The sequence below is a fragment of the Protomyctophum bolini genome, assembly GCF_963924005.1.
Source record: "Protomyctophum bolini genome assembly, chromosome: 2".
Classification (NCBI taxonomy): Eukaryota; Metazoa; Chordata; class Actinopteri; order Myctophiformes; family Myctophidae; genus Protomyctophum; species Protomyctophum bolini.
The window spans coordinates 2,936,875-2,947,293 of record NC_137863.1 but is presented as its reverse complement, the minus strand read 5'-3'; positions in this window follow the sequence as shown (position 1 = coordinate 2,947,293).

The window sequence follows — 10,419 nt, the reverse complement described above, 5'->3', positions numbered from 1 at the left end:
ATCTATAGTGCAGGCCTGACCGGTGCGCGCGTGCGTGTGTGTGCGTGCGTCGCGTGCGTGCCCGCCCGTGTTTGATTGACAGGGAATAATTGGATGGAGCTTTGAGTCCAGACTAGCCGCCACTCTGACGCCGGGGCCTGACGTCACACAGCATCGCATCATGAAACTTATAACACACGAAATAATAATCAGCATTTAAAAGTTTCTATAAAAAGAGCAACAAGACAAAACAATGGACAGAATTAAGACAAGAAGTATCCGCTTCGTTTGAAGATGCTTAATAATGGCAACAATGTATTTATGTGTGTGTGTGTGTGTGTGTGTGTGTGTGTGTGTGTGTGTGTGTGTGTGTGTGTGCGTGTGTATAGAGCCATACAAGTTTCAGTCACTCACAGGCTGCTCTCTCTAGGACAGAAATCTCATTTGATGTGACCCTATTACCTGCAGCGTGTGTGTGTGTGTGTGTGTGTGTGTGTGTGTGTGTGTGTGTGTGTGTGTGTGTGTGTGTGTGTGTGTCAGTCAGCAGTCATTAAGTCATTGGCATGTTGCCAGGGGCAGTGACTTGATGAGCTCAGCTCTTTGAGCTTGTCAACTCCTAAAATCAACAAATTAGTGCATGTGGGGTGAGGGGGGGGGGGGGGGACACAGGGGGTGGGGGGGGTACAGGGAGGGGGGGGGCATGAATTACACACATTCCACTGAAATTCACTGCAAAAGGCAGGTGGAGTGAGGACACGCTTATACTGTAATAATTTAAAAAAAAATGGATCTGGCTTAATTAATAGCAAGTGTATACGAGCTTATAGACCTGCTATTTTACAAAGTATATAAACAAGACTCTGTGTGTGCGTGTGTGTGTGTGTGTGTGTGTGTGTGTGTGTGTGTGTGTGTGTGTGTGTGTGTGTGTGTGTGTGTGTGTGTGTGTGTGCGTGCGTGTGCGTGCGTGCATGTTGAATGCCTTGCAGGAGAAAATGGATATATTGTATTAAACTTGCAAACCCATGCACAAGGCAATGACAACAGTTAAGGTTATGTATATGAAGTTATGAACATATAAATACATACAAAATATATTTCAAACGTATTCTTTAGTATCGTGGGAACCATCTTGCACAAAATAATGTCTCCCATGCAGTCCTAACTGGTGTAAACTTGTATAATGTTAATTTAACATCACATTAACTCAAGTTGAAGTTGCAGTTATATTAATTGAAATAAATTGCTTGTGTTTTGCATATTTGGGATGAAGGCCTGCATGATTTCTTCATGATCCCTCAGACAGAATGACTATATCAAATGATTATGGGCACAAAGGCTGCTATTGATGTTGAGAAGCATGGGCGATATCCATGAAGGGACATTCTCATGTACAGCACAGTACAACACGCTAGATATTATATGATTTATGATTATACCATTATTATCATACAAAGCATGGCTGCAGCCAGCCCCTTAAAGCATTGTGTTATACTTTAAGCTATTGAAAAATAGCAGATCTAGAAGCTCGTAGCGCGGCACCGAGTGCCACGCTACGAGCTTGTAAATCTGCTATTTATTTATTTTTATGTCGTGAAAATGTATATAGCACAAATCTTTGAATATATTTCAGACAGCGAACGTTTTTAACTCAAATCTTTGCTTCTGGGGGTCGGCCCCCTGCATGATGGAACAACACATTTTCAGATGCGGGGGTCGGTGGCCAATTACATAATTCTTTGGGGGTCCATGACATGAAATAGTTTGAGAACCACTGATATGGAAACACCAGGTTTTTCCGAAAACCGTCATGATTCTGAAACAACTCTGTGTTTAACTGTAACTCTGAGAGTGTACAAAATGTATTTGCACACGTTTATTTGTGTCGTGTTCTGCAGGCTCTGCTCTATAAGAACATGGCCCCATGGCTTGGAGGATGCATGCTCTATAAGAACATGTTCCCATGGCTTGGAGGATGCATGCTCTATATGAACATGGGCCCATGGCTGGGAGGATGCATGCTCTATAAGAACATGGCCCCATGGCTTGGAGGATGCATGCTTAGAACATGGCCCCATGGCTGGGAGGATGCATGCTCTATAAGAACATGGCCCCATGGCTTGGAGGATGCATGCTTAGAACATGGCCCCATGGCTGGGAGGATGCATGGACTATAAGAACATGACCCCATGGCTTGGAGGATGCATGCTCTATAAGAACATGGCCCCATGGCTTGGAGGATGCATGCTCTATAACAACATGGCCCCATGGCTTGGAGGATGCATGCTCTATAAGAACAAGGCCCCATGGCTTGGAGGATGCATGCTCTATAAGAACATGGCCCCATGGCTTGGAGGATGCATGCTCTATAACAACATGGCCCCATGGCTTGGAGGATGCATGCTCTATAAGAACAAGGCCCCATGGCTTGGAGGATGCATGCTCTATAAGAACATGGCCCCATGGCTTGGAGGATGCATGCTCTATAACAACATGTTCCCATGGCTTGGAGGATGCATGCTCTATAAGAACATGGCCCCATGGCTTGGAGGATGCATGCTCTATAAGAACATGGCCCCATGGCTGGGAGGATGCATGATGCATGCTCTATTAGAACATGGCCCCATGGCTGGGAGGATGCATGCTCTATAATAACATGGCCCCATGGCTTGGAGGATGCATGCTCTATAATAACATGGCCCCATGGCTTGGAGGATGCATGCTCTTTAAGAACATGTTCCCATGGCTTGGAGGATGCATGCTCTTTAAGAACATGGGCCCCATGGCTGGGAGGATGCATCATGCTCCATAAGAACATGGCCCCATGGCTTGGAGGATGCATGGACTATAAGAACATGACCCCATGGCTTGGAGGATGCATGCTCTATAACAACATGGCCCCATGGCTGGGAGGATGCATGCTCTATAACAACATGGCCCCATGGCTTGGAGGATGCATGCTCTAAAACAACATGGCCCCATGGCTTGGAGGATGCATGCTCTATAAGAACAAGGCCCCATGGCTTGGAGGATGCATGCTCTATAAGAACAAGGCCCCATGGCTTGGAGGATGCATGCTCTATAAGAACATGGCCCCATGGCTTGGAGGATGCATGCTCTATAAGAACAAGGCCCCATGGCTTGGAAGATGCATGCTCTATAAGAACATGGCCCCATGGCTTGGAGGATGCATGCTCTATAAGAACATGGGCCCCATGGCTTGGAAGATGCATGCTCTATAAGAACATGGCCCCATGGCTTGGAGGATGCATGCTGTATAAGAACATGGGCCCATGGCTTGGAGGATTCATGCTCTAATAGAACAAGGCCCCATGGCTTGGAGGATGCATGATGCCTGCATGGCATGCCGGCTCATGCAGGCTGCAGCTACATAAGCTAGCTGGCTGCATAGCGAGCTATACGAGCCCCCATCCATTGTTGTTTGCATGTTTGCCAAATGGATTACTCAGCATGGATTTAGCCCCCTGTAATTTATACCTTCTCATTAATCCCATTTGTATCTGTATGCTGGAACAAAAGATTGGAAGATCGGCAGAGGTGGGTGTGGGGGGGGGGGCATCGGATAGTGTGTGTGTGTGTGTGTGTGTGTGTGTGTGGGGGGGGGGGGGGGGTCTTTCTGTCTCAAGGACATGCGTAACGTATTGTCTCACAGTTGCTATCCTATATAGAGCCCTCTCCTCTCTCTCTCTCACACACACACACACACACACACACACACACACACACACACACAATACACACACAATTACATGCACGACGGCTGTATCACGGTGCAGGCTGCAGCACGGCCAGCCATGCTAATGAACAACGAGATTATATCATTCCAATCCACGCCGTTATACGTTATATATGAAATGGGATTGGCTTTATCTATACCTGTTTGTTCCCATTGGGCACGGCCATCCATCATCCTCCCTCCGGAAGTGTGTGTGCAGTGCGTGTGCGTGTGTGTGTGTGTGTGTGTGTGTGTGTGTGTGTGTGTACGTTGGGAGGGAGGGGAGGGGAGGGGGGGTGAAGAGGAGCCACTGTGAGGCTTGTGAAGATAAGCAGAACCAGCAGCACAGAGAAATGACACAGAGCAGCCAGAGCAGCATCATTGTCCTTTACTCATGGCTAATTAGATGGAGCCAGGACACTCACAGGGGCTGCGCGGACACACTTTAACCCATTCTGACCTGAGATCAGATTCACTGCACGAGGTTTCCACTGGACACACACTGGTCTGATGAACCCATTCTGACCCGAGATCAGATTCTAAAAATGTCAGTCGTTCTTCGATTTTTTCAAAAATAGCAGACCTACAAGCTCGTAGCGCGCCACTCGGTGGCGCGCTATGAGCTTGTAGATCTGCTATTTTTCAATAGCTAAAGCATAACATGACGCCGACACCAAAAATGGGTTCCCGTTCAGAATGGGTTAACCCTCTCACGGCATAACAAATGGAACCAAATGGACCCCCATTTGCTTTCCATTTTGAACCACTTAAAGCAGCTGGTTTTCAAAACCCCTTTTCATTATGATATACCAAAGGGTCCATTATTATTTTTGGCATTTGATCCACATGACGGACCGAACCACCACTTGATGATATTTAGCCTCTCATCAAGACACAAAACTATAAAGAATATCTTGTTATTGATGGGTAAGAGTTTGTCCAAAATTCCATATACTTTTGTTAGTATATATATTACCAACACATAGATAGTACCATACATACACAGTCAAACCATTGATCAAAAATAACAATTATTCTACAATCCCTTGTAGACTAAATTACATATATGAATGTATAATTTAACTCTTCGTAAAAATAAACTCTCATTTTACACACTCCATCATTTATAAGTGCAGGGGACCAGCCATAACCCTCTCAAAGGACCACTGGTGGCTCCCGGACCACTGGTTGGAAAACCACTGACTTTAAAACCCTCTGTTAAAAGACACCTGAGTTACAAACCTCCCCCTCAGTCAGATCTACAAGCTCTCAACACATTGCATCACGTGAGTGAGTCTGTTTCTGGCGAATGTTCCGCCCAGAATGAGTGATGCTGCACACACACACACACACACACACACACACACACATGCGGGGTTCAAGTGGTTAACACACGGATGGGTTACATTGTACACTCAGGGTTTTTACGGTGTGACGGCTTCATTTAACACAGAGGAGGTATATATAAAATGGAACCATGCACTCACCCCACAGTCCCACACACACCACCCCTTTGTGGGTCAATTTGGTTCCATTTTGTACACTCTCAAGCGGTTCATTTGCAGATTTGGACGCATGGATGGGAGAAGGGCAAGCATGGGAATTGAGAAGTAGCTTATAACTAAGGACATGACATCCACTCACATTTATATTGTGATCTTATATGAATAATATCCACAATATTCACAAATCTGGAGTATAATCATTCAACTCTGCATGAGCAAAATTACACTCTTAGGGCGTTATAATTCTGACACTACTAGAACCATTGTGCTTTAAACAGGAGAGGGAAAAACAAAACATATTTTATATTCACACTGCACACACTCTCTCTCTTTGTGATTGTACAATAGACAACACACGTTGGTTATAGAGAGGTGAGGTGATGGTATAATATAATATAATATAATCTAGGCCTATATAGTTAGCATCACCCATAGTCTGTATTATAGCCCCGTCTCGTCTCTGTTCTGTTCCTCCATTCATTGTATTACATGAGAGCGTGATTGCTCTTTCTGTCGCTGAAAGAGGATCTCAGCTCAAGTCATTATGCATTTTTTTTTAAAGCGTGACAATTGAATATGTCTCCGTCGTCTCTTAATGTCATGCGGATGATACAATAATCCCAACCGCGACACGATCGAAGTTTTTTTTCTAATTCTTCTCCCCCCCCCCAACCACCCCCCCCCCCCCCTCTCTCTCTCTCTCTCCCTCTCTCCCTCTCTCTCTTCCAAGAGCCCCATTGACCAATATATTGCCTTTAGCGAATATACGAAAGACATTAAGTTTCAGCATCACTGACTGGCCCATGTGTTCTTTTTTTTTTTTGTACATGATTATTATCAGTAGTATCATATCGTTTTATTCCATCGCGTTTTTAATTTGATAATTTTCCACTAGCTGCAGGGTTATTTTTTTTCCCCACACCCCAAAGGCTGCAATCAGTAAACAAAATAAATGTCACCATTAAAGACATAACATATATATAATATACCACAAGCCATGGCTATAAATGTTCATGGTGTTTATATATATAGGCATGAAGTTATATGAATAACAAGAATATATAGCAATAATTATAAGTGCGACGATCATGGGGGGGGAATTTATTTGGAGTGTGGATTTAAAAAAAATCCAAAATATTATGGAGGAATGCTTTGGTGGAAATATATAACCATATGACTATATCAATGATATAGTTGCAAATAATCAAATGTACCGGTTTAGGGTTATATATATATAGCCTATAATCCTGGCTTCAGACGATGCATGAGACCGCAAACTGCATCAAACCAACATGCAACAAAAATGATGTTGTTGATTGAAATGACGAAAATATTATAGGGGGAAAAAAATGTATCTTTCGGCACGATGTTATATAGATATAGCCCATAAACAGCTATAGGCTTTTCTTAAAAAAAAATTCTCCCTTTTTAGCCTATATATGAATTAATTAATTAATTAAACCAAAAACAATGAAGATAAACGTCAACATATATTGACTCACCCGTTAATGCCGGCTGATGTCTGTTGGATTGAAGATGATTCCCTGATTCCCTCGTAAAGAGAAAAGCTTCCGTGTGTCCAGTCAGTGACTCCAGATGCGTTGTGTTGTCGGAGACAGATTCACAGGCGTTCCGTTCGCCGCCGTTCTGATATTGTTGCAAAATCCCTTCAGTTTCCAAAGCGATGGATACACACGTCCGTGTATATTTACGACTATAGATCTACCTCTGCTGCAGTCAGTGTCGAGAGAGAGACAAGACGTTTGGACAAACAAGGCTATTATATAATGTAATAGAGGTGTTCAAATAGCTCAGACTATAGTCCGAAAAGAACGATCTCTTTCCTCTCCGTCCTCCTCTCCGTCAGTGTGTGTGTGTGTGTGTGTGTGTGTGTGTCAGACACAGTGTGCAGTCCGAGCCTCCTCCTCCCCACAGTAATACACAGTGATTATGAGGAGGGAAACTTCTCCCAGCATATGAGAGAGAGAGAGAGAGAGAGAGGCTGCTGGGCAGACAGGCAGCCCCGGAGCTGCGTAATGGCACGTCAGCCTGCCATGGCACAGTGCATGTGCCCCCTTTCTTCCGGGTCGAGATTTGTTCTGCTACATGATTGTGGGCAATGCCCACTGGGCATGGCATGGGGTTGGCATCTTCCGCGGCACAGTTGGCATCAGGCTGGGGTTGACTGTAGACATATACAACCAAAACAATGCATGATTATTGATATATTATATAGGCTATACGTGCAAATTAACTGCACTGTCTGTACGTAAAGGTCTAAGAGGATAAATATGCCTCCAAATGGACCTTATCCATTTGGATGGCGAGGAGTTGCATTTGTCCCCCTCTTTCTTATATGGAGTGAGTCACTTATTTTTAGATTGACACTTGGATTGGAGAATCATTTCATCTGAAGATAAGGTTTATATATTTAACAAGCCTTTCTTTGTGGTGACAGTGTGTCTGCTTTTAAGACCTGCATCGCACGGTTTTATGTTCCCGTGCAGTCTGTCAGACTTTTAGAAGAATTAAGGGGGAAAAAATAAAATAAAATAAAAAATTGAATAACGGTCCTAATTGGCCTACAGCAATTTAGATGAATGGATTCAACCAACAACGCCCCGCCCACTTTGTTAAATGAGTTGAAGAATATAAAACCAGGGTTCTCTATATATTGACCCCCCCCCCCCGCCCCTCCCTCTCTGTCCCACAACCTTAAACAACAACTTTTAAACATGCAAAGCCCCCAAATCTCCTGCACGCGACCTGGGCTCGTGCGTGGCAGTAAAGCCAGGCAGGTGCAAGAATTAAGAAGGGACTGCTGGCTGCGTGCGTGCACGCGACACACCCCCCCCCCCCCCAGAGTGCGCACACGCGCGCGCTCACACGTACACACACACACACACACACACACACACACGAAAAAAGTGAACTCTGACTGAAGACTGAATCAATTGCATTAATTTCGATGTTTGCTTATTTAGGCTATACTATTTATTTGTGTATATTCATTCATTGTATCAGAGGAGTGTATATATCGGCTCTCTGCTATAAAGACATTGTTTTGTGTATATATATCTGCTCATGAGGGCCTTAGTTATTGTGTCAGTCCATCCTGCAAAAGGGATCGAAATGTATAGATATTCCGCGCGTGGAATGCATGTCAAGTAGATGTAAGCTTTATATAAGCCGTACGTTTGTTCAGATGAAGACCGAGCCGAGGCCAGACTATAGCCTTAACATATAGGCCTGTACTTAGGGTTGGGTTGGGTTGGACTCCTCTGACTACAGCTGGACAATGGACAAGTTGTCCGTTATGTGTAAAATAAACAGGCTGTATACCTAAACGCTCATATATTCTCTTCTCCTCTCAGAGCAGTCAGAATCAGAAACACAAAAGAAAAGTTCATAAACTAAACGTAACCTATAGGCTATTAGTAATACACTTATTGACACATGCAGCATGCGTTCTAATCGATCTTCAATGATAGATATCGCTTTTTATGCCTGTATGAGGAAAAGTTTACGATTTATCATGACTTTTTGCCATACATTTTATCCCATTTTATTAAGGTGCGGGCTATACAACATGGGCCTTGTTCATTTTGAAAGTTGCACAAATATAATCGCATGTTTGATATAATCATGATTAAGTAAAATGAAAAGGGAATAATCATGAATGAATCAGAACGCCATTGCTTGACTGTACTATACAGACTGTATAGTACAGTGAAGCAACGGCGTTCTGATGTACTGTAGTCTACAGTACAGTACACATGCAGAACCTTGTGATCTGTCTTGCGGACACACTGAGGCAGTCAGGCTGCAGATTACAATCTGACACACTGTTCTGTTCTGTTCTGTTGTGTTCTGTTCTGTTCTGTTCTGTTCTGCTCTGTTCTGTTCTGTTCTGTTCTGTTCTGCTCTGCTCTGCTCTGTTCTGCTCTGCTCTGCTCTGTTCTGTTCTGCTCTGTTCCGTTCCGTTCCGTTCTGGAGCTGATCTGAGCTGAAAATAAAACTACTATAGAGTTACTATAAGAATTTTACCTAAAAAAATGAAACAAAAAAAAACTATAAGAAAAGCTCCACAAGAATTCCCCAATATTATTCATGTATATTCCATGATCAGTATATTTATATATATATATATGCCTATATATGTTATGTTTTAAGATTTATAGTGAGGGAGAAAATATATGCTTAATTTATATCCTTAAACCGTAACTAAATGGGTGGTAATCCTCCTCACCCATTAGGAACACAATATAACAAGCTTTAACAAAGGGATAAAATAATAATAATTATGCTATTATTATTATTATTATTATTATTAGGCCTATTATTATTATTATTATTATTTAGAGGCCTATATTGACTGTTATTTAGCCTATAGTTATTAGGCCCATTACTGCATGGGTCTATGTCATGGTCGTTGTCATGACTACAGATTGTTAAATCATATAACTACTAATAACAACACTCACCATTATTAGCGTCACAACACAACAGTGACTGACGTCATATTTGTTTACATACTTTCCTTGCTTTTTGTTTATATATAAAAGCAGCAAAATATGTTATTTTTCTGTTTTCTCTTCTCTTCTTTTGCATGAAGTCTTGTCCAGGGAACGGTTATTATTAATATTAATATTATTATAATACTATGCATGCATATAGTGCATTAGATGCCAGCTATACACAAGGCCCTTCTTCATCTCCCTCCCTCCCTCCCTCTCTCTCTGCTCTGATTATTACCAGGGGTAATATTTCATCGGGAGCCATGCGGGCAATCTTTGTTCTGTGTTGAAGATAATAAATGGCCTAATCGTTATCAGCAAACTGCTGGGGGTGTCAGCACAGCAGCAGCAGCACAGCAAACCACCGTTCTCTCGTCTCTACCGAGGCTGGCTGGGGCTCAGGGCTGGCTGGCTCCTGGCTGCTGGGAGGGAGAGGGAGAGAGCTAGGGAGAGAGAGAGAGAGAGGGGGTCCGTACTCCGTATACGCCACGCAGCAAAGTGGCTACTGGCTGGGGCTGAATAAATTGGTTGTTCCCTTATCTCCCGCTCCCAGATTATCGCCGCCTTTTCAAACTTGCACACAACAAATACATTCAATGCATCTAATGCATCATTTGTGGAGGGGAGGAGATCGCGCAGGTCGATACAGAGAGAGGCAGATAGACTATGGAAGGCGAGCAGGGAA